This window comes from Anomaloglossus baeobatrachus, chromosome 5 (assembly GCF_048569485.1).
Source record: "Anomaloglossus baeobatrachus isolate aAnoBae1 chromosome 5, aAnoBae1.hap1, whole genome shotgun sequence".
NCBI classification, from domain to species: Eukaryota; Metazoa; Chordata; class Amphibia; order Anura; family Aromobatidae; genus Anomaloglossus; species Anomaloglossus baeobatrachus.
Genome location: NC_134357.1, coordinates 317,189,335 through 317,209,437, shown reverse-complemented (window position 1 = coordinate 317,209,437; position 20,103 = coordinate 317,189,335). Strand labels below are relative to the sequence as shown.

Below are 20,103 nucleotides of genomic sequence, written 5' to 3'. Positions count from 1 at the left end.
TAGGTGTTGATCAAAGGATATATCCTGCTAACAGAGTACAGTGGAACATTGGTTTACGAGAACAATCTGTTCTGGGAGTGTGCTTGTAAACCAAGTTACTCGTCTAGCAAAGCATTCCCATAGGAAATAATATAATCTCAGACATTTCGTTCCACAACTTGTTCAATGTTTTGTATTGTGCCATTCCACAAATGCACAAACACACACATTATGCTCACCTTACCTTCCGTTCCATCGCCAGCCTTCTGGTTATTGTAGTTCGCCGGTACAGGATGTGTATCGGGTAACCATCGCGACCGATGGCGGAGCTTCCGCTGCCAGAGTGCTGACATCAAAGGCATGAGCCGCTTACCTCTGATTGTTCAGCGCGCTGCATTTGAGAAGCGGCTGACAGCGGAACTTCCTCCATCGTCGCTATGGTTACCCGATACACATCCTGTACCGGCGAACTTCAAGAACCGGGAGGCCGGCAATGGAACGGAAGATAAAGTGAGCAGAATATGTGTGTGTGTGCGTGCGTGTTTGTGTGTGTTTGTGCGTATTTGTGTGTGTTTCTGTGTGTTTGTGCGGACTGCAAGAGCAGGTCAGAGTGCGGTTAAAGTACGGAACTGGAAGTGTGTGCGGTGAGTATTTGCTCGTACGGCAAAGCTTGCTCGTAAACAGAGTTACAAATTTACAGCAAGCTTTGCTCGTATAGCGAAATACTCGCACACCAAGTTACTCGTAAACCGAGATTCCACTGTATGAGGACAAGGATTGGCGTTTAACACATAGATCAGCCAATCCGGGCACATACCTGCTTTACTGGCTCAGCAGTAGTGGTAGAAAGGTCTATAATCACTTTATAAATACCTAGTGTATCTGAACATGGCCGGGTTTACCTATGTGCGAATGGTGCGGTCGCACAGGGTGCCGGCCGGCAGACAGCGGAGGGGGCGCCGCATGGAGCAGAAATTCACTTTCACTTGCTGCTCATGCAGTGCCCAGGATCCAGCAGGGGGCGCCCTCCTCTCATCTGTGCTCTGTGTACTGTCTGCTCCTGCAGTGCCCAGGATCCAGCAAGGGGCGCATTCCCCTCCTGTGTGCTCTGCGTCTCCTCTTCTCCCGTCTTCACCAGAGAGAGGGGGGAGGGGCGCCTGCTCTGCTTCGGCTTGAGAAGCTGCTACTACAGAGCCACTGCTCTGCTGGAGCCTGGGAAGGAAGAAGACTTCTACTGTATGTACCGTATGTATAATGTGCTGTGTGTTATATCTGTATGTATTATGTGCTGTCTGTATGTGTTATGTATAAGATGTGTGTGTCCTGTATATTGTGCAATATCTATCTATCTATCTATCCATCTATCCATTTATCTATCCATCTGTGATGGTGGGATATGGTGTACTGTATATCCTGTTGTGTAGATTCGTATTGTAAGCTTGGTTCACTGACCATTATTTGTACTGCTTGTGTGTACATTGTATTGTCTGTAGGTAATCACCCCCTGTAAGGCAAGGTATAGCTTTCTGAAGCGCTTCTATCCCTAGGTGTGGGAGGAGGTGGGCCTGGAATCCACCTAACCTCTTTGCTTACCTGGGGTGATGAGGCAGTCTGAGAATTTGAAGAGAGAAGGACTAAGATTGATCATCTGAGCTGAAGGTGTGACTCCTCAGAGAGACTTGGAAATTTATTTATTGTTTTCTGGACTATATTCATGCTTTTTTAGTATTTTTACCCTCTATATGGTGAATTATGTTATGAACCATTTGATTTGCATGGAATAAATGCTCTTTGGATTGTACAGCCATCTCTTGCTCTGTTGATTGTGTGATATGGGAGAAGGACCCCGTGACACTATCTATCTATCCATCCATCCATCCGTCTGTCTATTTATTCCTTTGTCTATCTATCCCTCTATATATCCCGCTATCTATTTATCTATCTATCCATCCATCCATCCGCCCATCCATCCATCCATCCCTCCCTTCCCCCGGTGGGCCCCCGAATTGGACATACCCTTCGGCTGGGTATGTCGCTGGCATCAAAGATCCAGGGCTCCGGCCCCTAATTTCTTGCCCGGAGCCCCAAGTCTTCTGCGACCACCGCATTGAACTGTGTTGGCGTCACGTTGCTCCCCGATATAGTTCAGTCCTGTGACAGAGCACAGAGCTCCATGCTCTATCACTGCTCGTCTCCTAAGCTGTAGATCACTACAGGCCTGTGTCTTAGCAGACGTTTGTGTGCCCACGAGGCAGCACGGTGACATCATTGCATCTCGCTGCCTCTGCAGGCCGCCATAGAAGAGGAGACGGTGGCTGCGGTGCTGGGAATCAGGATTAGGTGAGTATAATATTATTTTTATTTATTTTTTAATGTGTATGGGATCTGTGGAAATACACTGCACACTCTATTTTTCCAAATCGTGATGACATTTTAATAGATTAACCCCTTAGCGACCGCGGGCAGAAAAGTTACGTCCTGGCGGTCATAGTGTTAATCCGCATCGGCTGCTGCAGGCTGCAGACGGGGATCTGCACACACGTCAGCTGATTTGTATAGCTGACGTGTTCCTTGCAGGCACGAGTGGAATCGCTTTCTACGCGTACCTGTTAACCACTTAAATGACGCTGGCAAAATGTGGCAATCGCGCTAAAGCTTTACTCACAGGTCACCACCAGAAGTCATGTGCCGTGATGACATGGATCCAATTATTGTCATGGTAGCACAGGTCCTGTTACAAGACGTGATCATTTCTCCTGATCTGAGCGGTGCTGCTCTGATCAGGAGAAAAGAATGAGCGATCAGACTGCTGATCCTTATAGCCCCCAGTGGGACTAGTAAAGTAGAAAAAAGTTTTGAAAAATTAAAAAAATAAAAAAACCTAAAAGTTCAAATCGCCCCCCTTTCGCCCCATTGAAAATTAAAGGGTTAAAAAAAATAAAAAAAATATACACACATTTGGTATCGCCGCGTTCAGAAATGCCCGATCTATGAAAATATAAAATCAATTAATCTGATAGGTACACAGCGTAGTGTCAAAAAAATTCCAAACGCCAAACTTATGTTTTTTAGTCGCTGCAAATTGTGTGCAAATGCAATAACAGGCGATCAAAACGTAGCATCTGCGCAAAAATGGTACCGTTAAAAATGTCAGCTCATAACACAAAAAATAAGCCGTCACTGACCTATACATAGCAAAAAATAAGAACGCTACAGGTCACGGAAAATGGCGCAAAACGTGCTCCACTTTTTTGGTCAAAATTGAAAAAAAATTTTTTTAACCCCTTAGATAAAAGTAAACCTATACATGTTTGGTGTCTACTAACTCGTACCAACTTGAGGCATCACACCCACACATCTGTTTTACCATATATTGAACATAGTGAATAAAATATCTCAAAAACAATCGTGCAATTGAACTTTTTGTGCAGTTTTTCCGCATTTGGAATTTTTTTGCCGTTTTTCAGTACACTATATCTTAAAACTCATGGTTTCATTTAACAGTATAATTCGTTCCGTAAAAAAAACAAGCACTCACATGGCTATATTGACGGAAAATTAAAAAAGTTACGGCTCTCAGAAGAAAGGTGGCGGGAAAAAAAGCCGGAAAGCGCAAAATCGGCTGGTCGTGAAGGGGTTAAATAGTAAATAAAACATAGGACAAGGTGAAAAAACGATCAATTATTTTGACGTTTCGGCCAGTGTGGTCTTGTTCACAGGGTCGCTTTTATGTGGTCCTTGGATCATATAGTAGTTTGTCCAATAACGTACTGCGATTCCTTAGGTACTTGCATCAGCCAGCACTCCCTTGCCTAGGTTCATGACACACCACAATGTGGGGACCCCCTGCTGTGCATCTCAGGATGTGTGGGGACCCCCTGTTGTGTGTAGGATGTTGTGAGGGGACCCCCTGCTGTGTGTAGGAGGCTGTGTGGGACCCCCTGCTGTGTGTAGGAGGTTGTGTGAGGACTCCCTGCTGTGCATATTAGGCTGTGTGTGGACCCCCTGCTGCGCATATGAGGCTGTGTGGGGACCCCCTGCTGTGTCTAGGAGGATGCGTGGGGACCCCCTGCTATGTGCAGGAGGCTGTGTGAGGACCCCCTGCTGTGCATATGAGGCTGTGTGGGGACCCCCTTCTGTGTCTAGGAGGATGCGTGGGGACCCCCTGCTATGTGTAGGAGGCTGTGTGGGGACCCCCTGCTGAGTGTAGGAGGCTGTGTGGGAACCCCCTTCTGTGCATATGAGGCTGTGTGGGGACCCCTTGCTGTATGTAGGAGGATGCGTGTGGACCCCCTGCTATGTGTAGGAGGCTGTGTGGGGACACCCTGCTGTGCATATGAAGCTGTGTGGGGACCCCCTGCTGTGTCTAGGAAAATGCGTGGGGACCCCCTGCTATGTGTAGGAAGCTGTGTGGGGACCCCCTGCTGAGTGTAGGAGGCTGTGTGGGGACCCCCTGCTGTGTGTAGGAGGCTGTGTGGGGGACCCCCGCTGTGTGTAGGAGGCTGTGTGGGGGCTCCTGCTGTGTGTAGGAGACTGTGGGGACCCCCACTGTGTGTAGGAGGCTGTGTGGGGACACCCTGCTGTGTGTAGGAAAATGCGTGCAACCCCCTTCTGTGTGTAGGAGGCTGTGTGGGGACCCCCTGCTGTGCATATGTTGCTGTGTAGGGACCCCCGCTGTGCATATGAGGCTGCGTGGGGACCCCCGCTGTGTGTAGGAGGCTGTGTGGGGACCCCCTGCTGTGCATATGAGGCTGTGTGGGGACCCTTTGCTGTATGTAGGAGGATGCGTGTGGACCCCCTGCTGTGTGTAGGAGGCTGTGTGGGGACCCCCTGCTGTGTGTAGGAGGCTGTGTGGGGACCCCCTGCTGTGCATATGAGGCTGTGTGGGGACCCCATGTTGTATGTAGGAGGATGCGTGTGGATCCCCTGCTGTGTATAGCAGGCTTTGTGGGGACCCCCTGCTGTGTGTAGGAGGCTGTGTGGGGACCCCCTGCTGTGTGTAGGAGGCTGTGTGGGAACCCCCTGCTGTGTGTAGGAGGCTGTGTGGGGACCCCCTGCTGTGCATATGAGGCTGTGTGGGGACCCTTTGCTGTATGTAGGAGGATGCGTGTGGACCCCCTGCTGTGTGTAGGAGGCTGTGTGGGGACCCCCTGCTGTGTGTAGGAGGCTGTGTGGGGACCCCCTGCTGTGCATATGAGGCTGTGTGGGGACCCCATGTTGTATGTAGGAGGATGCGTGTGGATCCCCTGCTGTGTGTAGGAGGCTGTGTGTAGGAGGCTGTGTGGGGACCCCCTGCTGTGCATATGAGGCTGTGTGGGGACCCCATGTTAGTGTAGGAGGATGCATGTGGATCCCCTGCTGTGTATAGGAGGCTTTGTGGGGACCCCCTGCTGTGTGTAGGAGGCTGTGTGGGGACCCCCTGCTGTGTGTAGGAGGCTGTGTGGGGACCCCATGTTGTATGTAGGAGGATGCGTGTGGATCCCCTGCTGTCTATAGGAGGCTGTGTGGGGACCCCCTGCTGTGTGTAGGAGGCTGTGTGGGGACACCCTGCTGTGTGTTGTGTGGGGACCCCCTGCTGTGTGTAGGAGGCTGTGTGGGGACCCCCTGCTGTGTGTAGGAGGCTGTGTGGGGACCCCCTGCTGTGTGTTGTGTGGGAGCCTCTTGCTGTGTGTAGGAAGCTGTGTGGGGACCCCCTGCTGTGTGTAGGAGGCTATGTGTATATCTTCTCCAAAATAGTGTAGTTTTCTTTTCCTCTCCCTCTGTGCCATCACATCCTCACTAAAAGCAATGTGGGCATTACACATACGGTTTTTTCCTACTTTTTTCCATAAATCCATGGAAGTCAATTGGAGAAAAAAGCAGGAAAAAATGCTTAAACAATTGACATGTTGCTTCTTTTTTCAGAAAGAAAAAAAGCAAGGACAAAAAAAGCAACGTCGGCATTACTTTATGCTTTGGCATTTATTGCATTGTGCATTTGCTTGCACGATGTCTATGCTAAAGCACGTATTTGTACATGTATTGGCATCTAATCTGTATTGCCACCCAGTCTCTGTGCATGGCGCATGCGCGAGCCTTCTGACTTTATTGCATCTCCTCAAACCTATATTGAACGACACAGTACCCTTGTAGCTTCTGCGCATGCGCTGATATTTTAACCTGCGGGTGCTTTCACCAGCATTTGCTTTATTGTGCATTCGCCTGCACTTAGCCTTTGCATTATGCGCCCTATAGACATGTATGTGGCACTTCCTGGCTTTTGCGCGTACTCAGGGTACAGTGGTCTCTGCGCATGCGCTAGCACCTTAAGCACATGATGCATATACGCACATGGTATTCCCTGGCACTTCTGCCCATACTCATGGTACTGCAGTATGGCATGCGCCAGCGTTTCGGCGCCATTTTCATATGGAATACAAAAAGAAAATAATTCCTCCTGTTTGATGTACTATTGCACAAGTGGTAAGTAGGATCTATTTATTATTTGTATATATCCATCCCCACTTAGGGCTACACATACACATCTCTTGCCCTTGATAAAGTCAATTTAGTTGGCGATACGCGTGGGGCTGCACCCATCCTGGCCACCCTGCACTTTGCCTAATTTAACTATGGTGCAATCTTGCACCAGTACTTCATCCATCTTAATGGGCAATTTTTTCCACAGCCTGCAGTATGCTCCCTGACATCCCTGCAGTATGCTCCCTGACATCGGTGGTCTGTATCATCTTTCTGTATCTGGATACATACATTTGATATGTATTGTTCTTACCCACTTGGTCATAAATTTGACCCTTTAGTTGCTGTTATGCATGTCCTGTATATTTTGGATTGCTTACTATAACTTACCTGTTTATACTGCTGTGCTTAGTGGTGGTTTGTACTATTTTGTATATGATGCCGTTTTAGTACTTTATGTACTTCATTAATATCTCTTTGCTATAAGTCAAGTGCATATTATTCTACTAGGTGGTTATTTACCAGGATTATGGGTGACATGACTTTCCATTTTTGATTTTAAGTGTTTTTAACCTAATGGTGTAGTTGCCCATTTGTGGGATTTGTGTATTTATTTTTTGTATAATTTTTTGGTGATCCTGGTTTTATGGCACTTTCTTTCTCTCTGAGTATATGGTTCTCTTCAACTGCCTGTGGAGATCCCACTTATATCTGAGCCGAATGCCCTCCTCCTCTTTGTTGTTAGAGATGAGCGAGCACTACCATGCTCGGGTGCTCGGTACTCGTAACTAATGATGAGTGAGCATTACCATGCTCGGGTGCTCCATACTCGTAACTAGTGATGAGCGCGCACTACCATGCTCGGGTGCTCAGTACTCGTAATAATTAGTGATGAGTGAGCACTACCATGTTCGGGTGCTCAGTACTTGTATCCAGCAGTCGGACACTTGGACGGTCTCAACTCCTGTACTGAGTATAAAGTATGTCAATGGGGAACGTGAGCATTTCTCCTAAATATCTTGCAGAATAATGCTCGCATTTCCCATTGACTTCTATTATATTCGGTACACGAGTCGAGACTGTCTGAGTGTCTCACTGCTCGTTATGAGCACCGAGCACCCGAGCATGGTAAAGCCCGCTCATCACTAGTATGTAAGTAGTAATGTTTTGAACTTTTGACTTTCAGGCTCCTTATCTCACCATCCACTACAGCTCTAAAGGCCGCTTTACATGCAACGACATTGCTAACGCGATGTCGTTGGGGGGTCACGGAATTCGTGACGCACATCCGGCCTGTTTAGCGACGTTGTTGCGTGTGACACGTACAAGCGACCGCTAACGAGCAAAAATACTCACCTAATCATTGCTCGTTGACACGCTGTCCAGTTCCCAAATATCGTTGCTGTTGCAGGTACGATGTTGTTCGTCGTTCCTGTGGCAGCACACATCGCTATGTCTGACACCGCAGGAACGACGAACATCTCCTTACCTGCGTCCACCGGCAATGAGGAAGGAACGCTGTGGGCGTCATTTTACGTCCCGCTCATCTCCGCCCCTACGCTTCTATTGGACGGCCACTTAGTGACGTCGCTGTGACGCCGAACGAACCGCCCCCTTAGAAAGGAGGCGGTTCACCGGTCACAGCGACGTCGCTAGGCAGGTAAGTAGTGTGACGGGTCCGAGCAATGTTGTGTGCTGCTGTTAACCTGCGATTTCTGAGGCTGGTGACTCGGATAAACTTAACCTCCGCAGCAGAGGTGACTCTTGGTCTTCCTTTCCTGGGGCGGTCCTCATGTGAGCCAGTTTCTTTGTAGCGTTTGATGGTTTTTGCCACTGCACTTGGGGACACTTTCAAAGTTTTCCCAAATTTTCCCAAATTTTCGGACTGACTGACCTTCATTTCTTAAAGCAATGATGGCCACTCGTTTTTCTTTACTTAGCTGCTTTTTTCTTGCCATAATACAAATTCTTCTAACAGTCTATTCAGTAGGACTATCAGCTGTGTATCCACTAGACTTTTGCACAACACAACTGATGGTCCCAACCCCATTTATAAGGCAAGAAATCCCACTTATTAAACCTGACAGGGCACACCTGTGAAGTGAAAACCATTTCCGGTGACTACCTTTTGAAGCTCATCAAGAGAATGCCAAGAGTGTGCAAAGCAGTAATCAAAGCAAAAGGTGGCTACTTTGAAGAACCTAGAATATAAGACATATTTTCAGTTGCTTCACAGTTTTTTGTTAAGTATTCATTCCTTCAATGTGAATCTACAATTTTCAGAGTCATGAAAACAAAGCAAACTCTTTGAATGAGAAGGTGTGTCCAAACATTTGGTCTGTACTGTATATATTTTTTTTTTCTTGGGAGGGGGGCAATTAGAATTTCTGCTATGGGGCATGATTTCTTTGTAACCCCCTGCAGATGAGACACTTTATTAGATACCGGATTAGCAGCCATGTCTGTATCGAACGATTGTTACTGTGTATGGTGAAGAATAGACAAATAAAACACACAACACAATATATTATCTGTCATTTTTCCTTATTTTATTAGAATAGCAATAAGCAACGTTGTAATAAAAATATTACCGACCCTTTAATAAATTACACAAGGGTCACAGTGACTCTCAGGTCCGATGCAGACCACAGAACATGCTGCGGACAGTGTGGACCTGATGAAAGCCACCAGACCCAAAGATCTAGAGGAAGGCAAAGAAACCCCCCGGAGTGTTCTACCTCAGGGGGGAAAAAAATTCCTTCCTGACCCCATTTCTGGCGATCGGATATTTCCCTGGATCTCGTCTGTCCTTTCTGCATATTGCTGTATAACTATACGTCAGGGGCAGACATAGGCAGGAGAGGCCCCTGTGCCAGAACAGAATAGGAGCTCTGTGCAGTCCAATATCTCTTCATAATGCACGATTCCACCTGCTTTGGAGGTGGTAATGCATAGCTCCTCACCCAGTGGAATACCACCAATGGAGGCAGGCCATGCCTCAGCTATGGGGCCCATGAGTCAGGGTGGCCAGGTGCCCACCCCCCACCTCCCTGCAGGTTCCCCCCCCCCCCCCAGGATCGCACTTTCAATGGTATGGGTCTTAGTTGCCCAGCCAGGTCAGCCCTGCTGAGTCCTAGCTGCCCAACCAGGTCGGGCCTGCTGGGTCCTAGTTGCCCATCCAGGTTGGACCTGCTGGGTCCCAGCTGCCCAACCTGGTTGGACCTGCTGGGTCCTAGCTGCCCAACCAGGTCGGCCCTGCTGGGTTCTAGCTGCCCAACTAGGTCAGCCCTGCTGTGTCCTAGCTGCCCAACCAGGTCGGACCTGCTGGGTCCTAGCTGCTCAACCAGGTCGGACCTGCTGGGTCCTAGCTGCCCAATCAGGTCGGCCCTGCTGGGTCATAGCTGTACAACCAGTTTGCGTCCTGCTTGGTCATAGCTGCCCAACCAGGTCAGCCCTGCTTGTTCCTAGCTGCCCAATCAGGTCGGCCCTGCTGGGTCCTAGCTGCCCAATCAGGTCAGCCCTGCTGAGTCATAGCTGCCCAACCACGTCGGCCCTGCTGGGTCATAGCTGCCCAACCAGTTTGCGCCCTGCTTGGTCATAGCTGCTCAACCAGGTCAGCCCTGCTTGTTCCTAGCTGCCCAATCAGGTCAGCCCTGCTGGGTCATAGCTGCCCAACCACGTCGGCCCTGCTGGGTCCTAGCTGCCCAACCAGTTTAGCCTTACTGGGTCCAGCTGCCCAACCAGTTTGGCCCTGCTAGGGTCCAGCTGCCCAACCTGGTCAGCCATACTGGGTCCTAGCTGCCCAACCAGTTTGGCCCTGCTGGGTCCCAGCTGCCCAACCAGTTTGGCCCTGCTGGGTCCCAGCTACCCAACCAGTTTGGCCCTGCTGGGTCCCAGCTGCCCAACCAGTTTGGCCCTGCTGGGTCCCAGCTGCCCAACCAGTTTGGCCCTGCTGGGTCCCAGCTGCCCAACCAGTTTGGCCCTGCTGGGTCCCAGCTGCCTAACCAGTTTAGCCCTGCTGGGTCCCAGCTTCCCAACCAGTTTGGCCCTGCTGGGTCCCAGCTGCCCAACGAGTTTGGCCCTGCTGGGTCCCAGCTGCCCAACCAGTTTGGCCCTGCTGGGTCCTAGCTGCCCAACCAGTTTGGCCTTGCTGGGTCCCAGCTGCCCAACCAGTTTGGCCCAGCTGGGTCCCAGCTGCCCAACCAGGTCGGCCCTGCTGGATCCCAGGTGACCAACCAGTTTGGCCCTGCTCGGTCCCAGCTGCCCAACAAGTTTGGCCCTGCTGGGTCCCAGCTGCCCAACCAGTTTGGCCCTGCTGGGTTCCAGCTGCCCAACCAGTTTGGCCCTGCTGGGTCCCAGCTGCCCAACCAGTTTGGCCCTGCTGGGTCCCAGCTGCCCAACCACTTCGGCCCTGCTGTGTCCTAGCTGCCCAACCAGTTTGGCCCTGCTGAGTTCCAGCTGCCCAACCAGTTTGGCCCTGGTGGGTCCCAGCTGCCCAACCAGTTTGGCCCTGATGGGTCCTGCTGCCCAACCAGTTTGGCCCTGCTGGGTCCCAAGTGACCAACCAGTTTGGCCCTGCTGGGTTCTGCTGCCCAACCAGTATGGCCCTGCTGGGTCCCAGCTGCCCAACCAGTTTGGCCCTGCTGGGTCCTGCTGCCCAACCAGTTTGGCCCTGCTGGATCCCAGCTGACCAACCGGTTTGGCCCTGCTCGGTCCCAGCTGCCCAACCAGTTTGGCCCTGCTGGGTCCCAGCTGCCCAACCAGTTTGGCCCTGCTGGGTCCCAGCTGCCCAACCAGTTTGGCCCTGCTGGGTCCCAGCTGCCCAACCACGTCGGCCTTGCTGTGTCCTAGCTGCCCCACCAGTTTGGCCCTGCTGAGTTCCAGCTGCCCAACCAGTTTGGCCCTGCTGGGTCCCAGCTGCCCAACCAGTTTGGCCCTGCTGGATCCCAGCTGACCAACCGGTTTGGCCCTGCTCGGTCCCAGCTGCCCAACCAGTTTGGCCCTGCTGGGTCCCAGCTGCCCAACCAGTTTGGCCCTGCTGGGTCCCAGCTGCCCAACCACGTCGGCCTTGCTGTGTCCTAGCTGCCCCACCAGTTTGGCCCTGCTGAGTTCCAGCTGCCCAACCAGTTTGGCCCTGCTGGGTCCCAGCTGCCCAACCAGTTTGGCCCTGCTGGGTCCTGCTGCCCAACCAGTTTGGCCCTGCTGGGTTCCAGCTGCCCAACCAGTTTGGCCCTGCTTTGTCCCAGTTGCCCAACCAGTTTAGTCCAGCTGGGTCCAGCTGCCCAACCAGTTTGGCCCTGCTGGGTCCCAGCTGCCCAACCAGTTTGGCCCTGCTGGGTCCCAGCTGCCCAACCAGTTTGGCCCTGCTGGGTCCCAGCTGCCCAACCACGTCGGCCTTGCTGTGTCCTAGCTGCCCCACCAGTTTGGCCCTGCTGAGTTCCAGCTGCCCAACCAGTTTGGCCCTGCTGGGTCCCAGCTGCCCAACCAGTTTGGCCCTGCTGGGTCCTGCTGCCCAACCAGTTTGGCCCTGCTGGGTTCCAGCTGCCCAACCAGTTTGGCCCTGCTTTGTCCCAGTTACCCAACCAGTTTAGTCCAGCTGGGTCCAGCTGCCCAACCAGTTTGGCCCTGCTGGGTCCTGCTGCCCAACCAGTTTGGCCCTGCTGTGTCCCAGCTGTCCCAACAGTTTGGCCTTGCTGAGTCCCAGCTGCCCAACGAGTTTGGACCTGCTGGGTTCCAGCTGCCCAACCAGTTTGGCCCTGCTGGGTCCCAGCTGCCCAACCAGTTTGGCCCTGCTGAGTCCCAGCTGCCCAACCAGTTTGGCCCTGCTGGGTCCCAGCTGCCCAACCAGTTTGGCCCTGCTGGGTCCCAGCTGCCCAACCAGTTTGGCCCTGCTGTGTCCCAGCTGTCCAACCAATTTGGCCCTGCTGGGTCCCAGCTGCCCAACCAGTTTGTCCCTCCTGGGTGCCAGCTGCCCAACCAGTTTGGCCCTGCTGGGTCCCAGCTGCCTAACCAGTTTGGCCCTGCTGGGTCCCAGCTGCCCAAACAGTTTGGCCCTGCTGGGTCCCAGCTGCCCAACCAGTTTGGCCCTGCTGTGTCCCAGCTGTCCCAACAGTTTGGCCTTGCTGAGTCCCAGCTGCCCAACGAGTTTGGCCCTGCTGGGTTCCAGCTGCCCAACCAGTTTGGCCCTGCTGGGTCCTAGCTGCTTAACCAGTCCAGCCAAATTCATGAATGAGTTTAGCATCCTCCAACCCCCCAGCTATGTAATCTGTGAACAGGCCACCGAAACTGAGAGACGAGATACTTATCTGGACTTGTCATCTTCATGCCGTCAGGGTCTAAAAACACAAAAAGATTCTGCTTTAGAACTTTGTACATTCTATTGTAATTGTGATATCACAGAATGTTGGTGATGTCATGGGACCTGTGATGTCATCAGAACGGTCACTTTTGTTATGGATCAAGTTTACAACATCTAGGAAGAGTTAATTTAATTAATAGGTAAAACCCCGTCTGATTTTAAAATTATGAGACGTACAGTTATAGGGACCCTTCTATTCTAATTCATATTATCGAGTGGCCTATTTACTAAAGGAAAACTCAAAATGCTGCTCCTGACCATAGTAAACGACAACTCCCAGATCATCCAATGATTCAACAGGATCAAAAGAGTTGACAGCAGAGAGTAATAGCATTTGCACCTCGATTTCAGTTACAAAATGCTATCATTTGTTCACAGAAAATGGCAAAACTACCGCTGGGGGCCTGCACCCGGCTCTTTCTCCACTATTTTTTACCTACACTGAATTAAGTAAATAAAACACTTTGGAATATTGGATGGATTGTGCTGTGGCTCTTCCTCTTTTGTTGAATTGGATTTGGGCCAGAGCAATTAGCAGCTCATGTTCTGGAAGACCCCATAAACCTATATTACATAGTCACCCTCCTATTACACAGCACAACAAATAAACACTTTTTGTCTGCTACTTGGCAAAAACCATGTGCGCTATACTAAATCGAATGCGCTGAATCCAAATCTGAAGTTAGTTTTTTTGTAGCACGTCAGGATATTAAGTTATTCCAATTTTTGTGAAAATTAAAATAAGCAATTAATAAAGATACAGAATCGTTATGTCCCACAGTTTCACAACATGTATTATCATTTTTATTGAAAAAGAAGTATAGGTAAATAAACCAAAAAACTTAAAAATCACTTATAGTAGCTTAAGAAATCGCCTTGAACTCAGCAGAGTACTTTTAAAAGTGCTTCAGGCACTTGCTTTTGCGCTTGTGAGTGGTCCTAGTGGCCCGTTGCAAAAACCAGCAGTAATCGCCCATCATGTTGGGGTTAAAGCGACCTGGGTATCTTTTTTCCATAGTAGAAATGTCCTGGTGGAATCTCTCACCATGTTCGTCACTGACATTACCCATATTTGGAGGAAAGAAGTCAAGATGTGAATGTAGGAAATGCATTTTCAATGACATTCGGGCACCATGCATTTCGTATGCTTGAAGCATATTGTCTATTAGTTCAGCATAGTTTTCTGCTCTTTCGTTTCCAAGGAAGTTTTGAACTACTACTATAAATGCATCCCATGCAGTTAGTTCAAGTGGGGTGAGTTCTTTCTTGAAGATTTCATCATGGATTAGTTGGTGGATTTCAGGACCAATAAAGATTCCTGCTTTGAGTTTGGCCTCAGTTTTCAATGCACTAAACTTTTCCTTCAGATACTTAAATCCATTCCCTTGACGATCCATTGCTACTACAAAATTTTTCATTAGTCCTAGTTTAATGTGAAGAGGTGGAAGATAAACTTTAAGTGGATCGACAAGTGATTCGTGTTGAACATTGTGCTTACCAATCTTATGTTCATCTCTATTGGGCCACCGTTTAAATTTTATAATGGTTGTTGTCATCTCGACTGTTCCATAGGCACAGAAAGCACATATGCTTAGTGTAACCTAACTGCAAACCAAGGACTAGTGCAACAACTTTGAGGTCAGCACAAATGTTCCATTGATGTTCTGAATATTTAATCAATTTCAGAATGATCTGCATAGAAGCATAGGTCTCTTTCATTCCAACTGCATGTGCAATGCCTTCAACAATGCCTGAATAGGCGTATGGCCTTTTCTAAGTATAACTCAAAATCTGGACGTGCTGTGCAAATTCTGAGTTCATATTTGGAATCAGCATGTTCAAATTAGTAAAGAACACATGTTTTACCCTCAGTAGCAAAATCATTGTTGTGCTGTGTTATAAGGGCCGTAATACCACATGCGTCCTGTAGGGGCCGCTACTTCCCACAGTGATAACAACTGATTACAATAGGTTTCAGCTGCCATCCCCCCAATAAGTAAAGAGCCACCTACCTGCACTCGTCTCCTTTCGCTGTCAGGTCCTTGTGGCAGAAGATGGCTCCAGTGCAGAACTTTGCACATTCTAAACCCATTGTGATGTCATTCAAGGTCTATGATGTCATGTGCCCTGTGATGTGATCATAACTGCCTAATACTAATATAACATTTACCTGTTGTAGACAAGTACTACATCCAAGATGGTGTATGTGTCCTATATGTGGATCACCAGATTTCATTATTGTGTGAAATTCCTTTAAAGTTTTTTTTCTTTTCTCTTGAAGGGAAAGTATTGCGTTTTTTATTTTTATATTAATAATAGTGATTATGAGTTAATACAAAATTAAATTCACTGTTTATTTAGTTTTGAATTACCGTATTTTTCGCTTTATAAGACGCACTTGATTATAAGACGCACCCCCTAATTTGGTGAAGGAAGAGATAATTTTTTTTAAATAAATTGGGTCCGTCTTATATTGCCAGTGTCCATCTAACAAATCTATAGGGTATATGTCCCTCATAGCCCCCCATCCTAAAATTAGCCCCCTTAATCTGGATATGGCCCCCTTATATGGAATATAGCCGGCACACGTCCCCCAGTGATGCCACATGTCCTCTATGGCTGGCACACGTCCCCTAAAATTAAATTCACTTTTTATTTACTTTTTATTTAATTCTAGTGTTACTGAAGCACTGGGGGCTGCCATCTTGGATTTGCTGTGAGTAACAACAGTTACTCACCTCCTTTATGGCAGCCCCCAGGGCACTGACTCTGCTAGTCGGACTCCGACTCTATACTTAATACAGGACAGCTCCCTGCTGAGACCTGGACGCACCCCCTGGGCTGTCCAGATCACAGCAGAGGAGGAGATCAGTGCCATCTTTGTGCAGCTCACAGCGTATGCTGTGTGCTGCACTTTCCCCCTGTCACCCATTGCATTGCGTGCGGGCATGCAGAACATTGCGTGCGGGCGTGCATGCATGCAGAACATGGCGTTCGTGCATGCAGAGCATAGCGTGCATACAGAACATTGTGTGCAGGCGTGCGTGCATGCAGAGCATTACGGGCGTGCATGGATGCAGAACATTGCGTGCGTGCGTGTGGCAGAGCATTGTGTGCGTGCGTGTGGCAGAACATTGCGGGTGCGAGTGCATGCAGCAGAGCATTGCTTGACCGGAGCATGCAGAGCGCTATGTGGGGAGCACTATGCAGCTGTCCTTGGTGACACTTTAGACATTTGTGGTCACCAACAAAATGGCTCCGCATTGTGATCCTAAACTGTGTAATACTGCCTGCTAAGATGTGTATCTAACCTTCTGTGTGATACTGCCTGCTGAGCTGTGTATCTTACCTTCTCCTGTGTGGTACTGCCTGCTGAGCTGTGTATCTAACCTTCTCCTGTGTGATACTGCCTGCTGAGCTGTGTATCTAACCTTCTCCTGTGTGATACTGACTGCTGAGCTGTGTATCTAATCCTATCCTGTGTGATACTGATTGCAGAGTTGTGTATCTAATCCTATCCTTTGTGATTCTGCCTGCTGAGCTGTATGTAATCCTATCCTGTGTGATACTGTCTCCTGAACTGTGTATTAATCCTATCCTGTGTGATACTGTCTGCTGTCTTTGGTAACACTTTAGACATTTGTGGTCACAAGCAAAATGGCTCTGCACTGTGTCCCTAAACTTCATTTTCTTATCCTTGTGGAAACATCCAGATTGGGAGGGGGAGCTGTGACATCACACAGAGGAGAGCAGATTCTGCCCACTTTTACTCCAGCTGTGATGTGAGCTAGTTCTACAGTGGGATTTCTGTAGGATTTCAGCAGCTGCTCCTCCTAGTGTTTGAGTGGAAAATATCAAACTTTTAAATTTTTTTATTTTTTGCTCAATTAAAAACAAATAATATTTAAACAAAACATTAAGTGATTAACATTAACAGTAATACTTTCCATTTTGTCAGTTATTGAAATTTTTTTTTGGACGACACCTTTACTTTAAATCAATTAATACAATGTTGGAGGACTATGTGGGTAAATTATACTACATGTGGGACTATGGAGGTGCATTATAATATATGAAAGACTATGGGAGGTGCAGTATAATATATGGAGGACTATGGGGGTACATTATACTACATGGAGAACTATGGAGGTACATTATATTATATGGAGGACTATGGGTGCAGTATAATATATAGCGGACTATAGGGGATGCATTATAATATATGGAGGACTATGGGGTGCAGTATACATATATGGAGGACTATGGGGGTGCATTATAATATATGAAGGACTATGGAGATGCATTACAATCTATGAAAGACTTTGGGATGTGCATTATAATATATGGAGGAGCATTATAATATATGAAAGTCTTTGAGGGGTGCATTATAATATATGGAGGACTATATTGGTGCAGTATAATATCTGGAGGAATATGGGGGTGCATTATATTATACGGAGGACTATGGAGGGTGTATTATAATATACTAGCTGTAGCACCCGGCGTTGCCCGGGATAGTAATTGTCTCTCTGTTTCTCTCTTAGTCTCTGTCTGTCTCCCCCTCTGTCTGTCTGTCTCTCTCTCTCGCTCTCTGTCGGTCTCTCTCTCTTTCCCTGTCTGTTTCTTTCCCTGTCCGTCTCTTTCCCTGTCTGTCTCTTTCCCTGTCTGTCTCTTTCCCTGTCTGTCTCTTTCCCTGTCTGTCTCTTTCCCTTTGTCTGTCTCTTTCCCTTTTTCTGTCTCTTTCCCTTTTTCTGTCTCTTTCCCTTTGTCTGTCTCTTTCCCTTTGTCTGTCTCTTTCCCTGTGTCTGTCTCTTTCCCTGTGTCTGTCTCTTTCCCTGTCTGTCTTTCTCTCTGTCTCTTTCCCTGTCTGTCTGTCTTTGTCTGGCCTCTGTCTGCCTCTGTCTGTCTTTTTCCGTGGCTGCATTGTGACACGCGAACATTCCATTTAAAGGTTTGGCTGCGCTTTCTTCTGAAGTTCTGGCTGCACTGTGGCTCCCAGCTCCATTGACTTTAACCGTTAAGCGTGGAGTTAAAATGTCCCCTCACAACATAGTGTGACGTTCCCTGAGTCAAATGGAGTGTCTGTGCAAAATTTCATAATTCTACATGCTACGGTGTGAATTCCTTCAGCTGACATACACACATACATACATACACACATACATACATATACACTGTACATACACTTAGCTTTATATATTAGATGGGCTATGGGGGTTGTATTATAATTTATGGAGGACCATGGGGGGTGCATTATAATATATAGAGGACTATGGGGCGTGCATTATAATATATAGAGGACTATGGGTGCATTATAATATATGGAGGACTATGGGGGGTGCATTATAATATATGGAGGACTATGGGTGCATTATAATATATGGAGGACTATGGGTGCATTATAATATATGGAGGACTATGGGGGGTGCATTATAATATATGAAAAACTATGGAGGGAGCATTATGATATATGGAGGACTATGGGGTGCATTACACTATATGGAGGACAATGGGGTGCATTATAATATATGGAGGACTATAGAGGTGCACTATAATATATGGAGGACTATAGAGGTGCACTATAATATATGGAGGACTATAGGGGTGCATTATAATAAATGGAGGACTATGGGGTGTGCATTATACTAGATAATAGATACCAAACATGTATAGTTTTTCTTTTAATTAATTGGTGAAAAAGAAATTCAGAAGTTTGTAAAAAAACGGTAGTTTTCTCACTTTTCAGGATCTGAAGCTGTATTAGGCTTATTTTTTGTGTCCTGCGCTGTCATTCCTCCTGATACTATTTTTGGGTAGATGTGATGTTTTTATCACCTATTATTGCATGTTATAATGTAGCGATGACCAAAAAAAACCATAATTTTGGCATTTGGATTTTTTTTCTGTTATGCTGATCACTGATTGGATTAATTTACTTTATATTTTGATAGATCGCACATTTCTGAATGCAGCAATACCAAATATGTGGATTTTTGTTTTGTTTTAGTTTTAATTGAGCAAAAGTGGGGTGATCTGAACTGTTATGTTTTTTTTTTTTTAAAAACTTTTTTCCTCACTTTATACTGTATTTAATAGTCCCGTTAGGGACTGCAATTCTCCGTTCATTTGTGCTGTACAGAGCAGGATCAGCATCAGCCCCGCTCTGTACAGCAGAAATCACAATCTTCTATGAATGTCGCCCGCAGCCAGCGTTCACAAGAAGTTTCTTCATGACAGACACAGGGGTCATCAGCTGACTCCCTGCTGTGATGGCAATCCATCGACGCCCCGTGATCACGTAACGGGGCCGCTGATTGGTGCAGAAAATCACGTGCTCCCTACCGGAGCATGTTAAATCCCGCTGTCAGAGTTTGACCATGAGATTTAACTAGTTAAGAGCCACAGGAGGATATCTAGTCTGCCCGCAGCTGTTAGAGAGACATGACGACTGATCAGATGAGCCGACATGTGCAGGGAAAGATGCGAGGTCAACATGTGAGCCCACAGCAAATGCAGGGACACAGCCTTACCAGTACGTACAAGGTCGGGAAGGCGTTAAGACTTGTGTGACATTCAACTCTAGTTTTAGGTCAAATTTATGCAGAAATATGGAATATTCTGCAGGATTCACACAAATTCAAGCCATAGATAGATTGATAAGATGGCTAGATAGAGGGATAGATTGATATATAGATAGAAGCATGGCCGGCTTTACCTATGTGGAAGTGGTGCACAGGGCGCTGGCCGGCAGACAGCAGAGGGGGCGCTGCAGGCAGCAGAAACTCACTGTGACTTGCTGCTCCTGCGGTGCCCAAGATCCAGCAGGGGGTGCCCTCCCCTCCTCTGTGCTCTGTGTACTGTCTGCTCCTGCGGTGCCCAGGATCCAGCAGGAGGCGCCCTCCCCTCTTCTGTGCTCTGTGTACTGTCTGCTCCTGCAGTGCGCAGGATCCAGCAGGGGCGCCCTCCCCTCCTCTTGCTCTATGTACTGTCTGCTCCTATGGTGCCCTGGATCCAGCAGGGGGCACCTTTCCCTCCTCTGTGCTCTGTGTACTGTCTGCTCCTGCAGTGCCCAGGATACAGCAGGGGGCGCCCTCCCCTCCTCTGTGCTCTGTGTACTGTCTGCTCCTGCGGTACCCATGATCTAGCAGGGGGCGCCCTCCCCTCATCTGTGCTCTGCGTCTTGTCTTCCATCTTTGTCATTATTTTTTCATCTTTTAGACCTTTACTGCCAGCAACACTGTGAAGTAGTTGAATGCATGTGATGGAGCATTGTCCTGCATGAAAGTCATGTTTTTCTTGAATGATAC

The 20,103-nt window shown here is 48.2% G+C and overlaps 1 protein-coding gene across 2 annotated transcripts in view; it reads left to right on the top strand.

The window, feature by feature from the left end:
- The window catches only part of CCDC57 (coiled-coil domain containing 57), a 248,805-nt gene that overhangs the window by 70,650 nt on the left and 158,052 nt on the right, over positions 1–20,103 (top strand). The window lies entirely within an intron of this gene.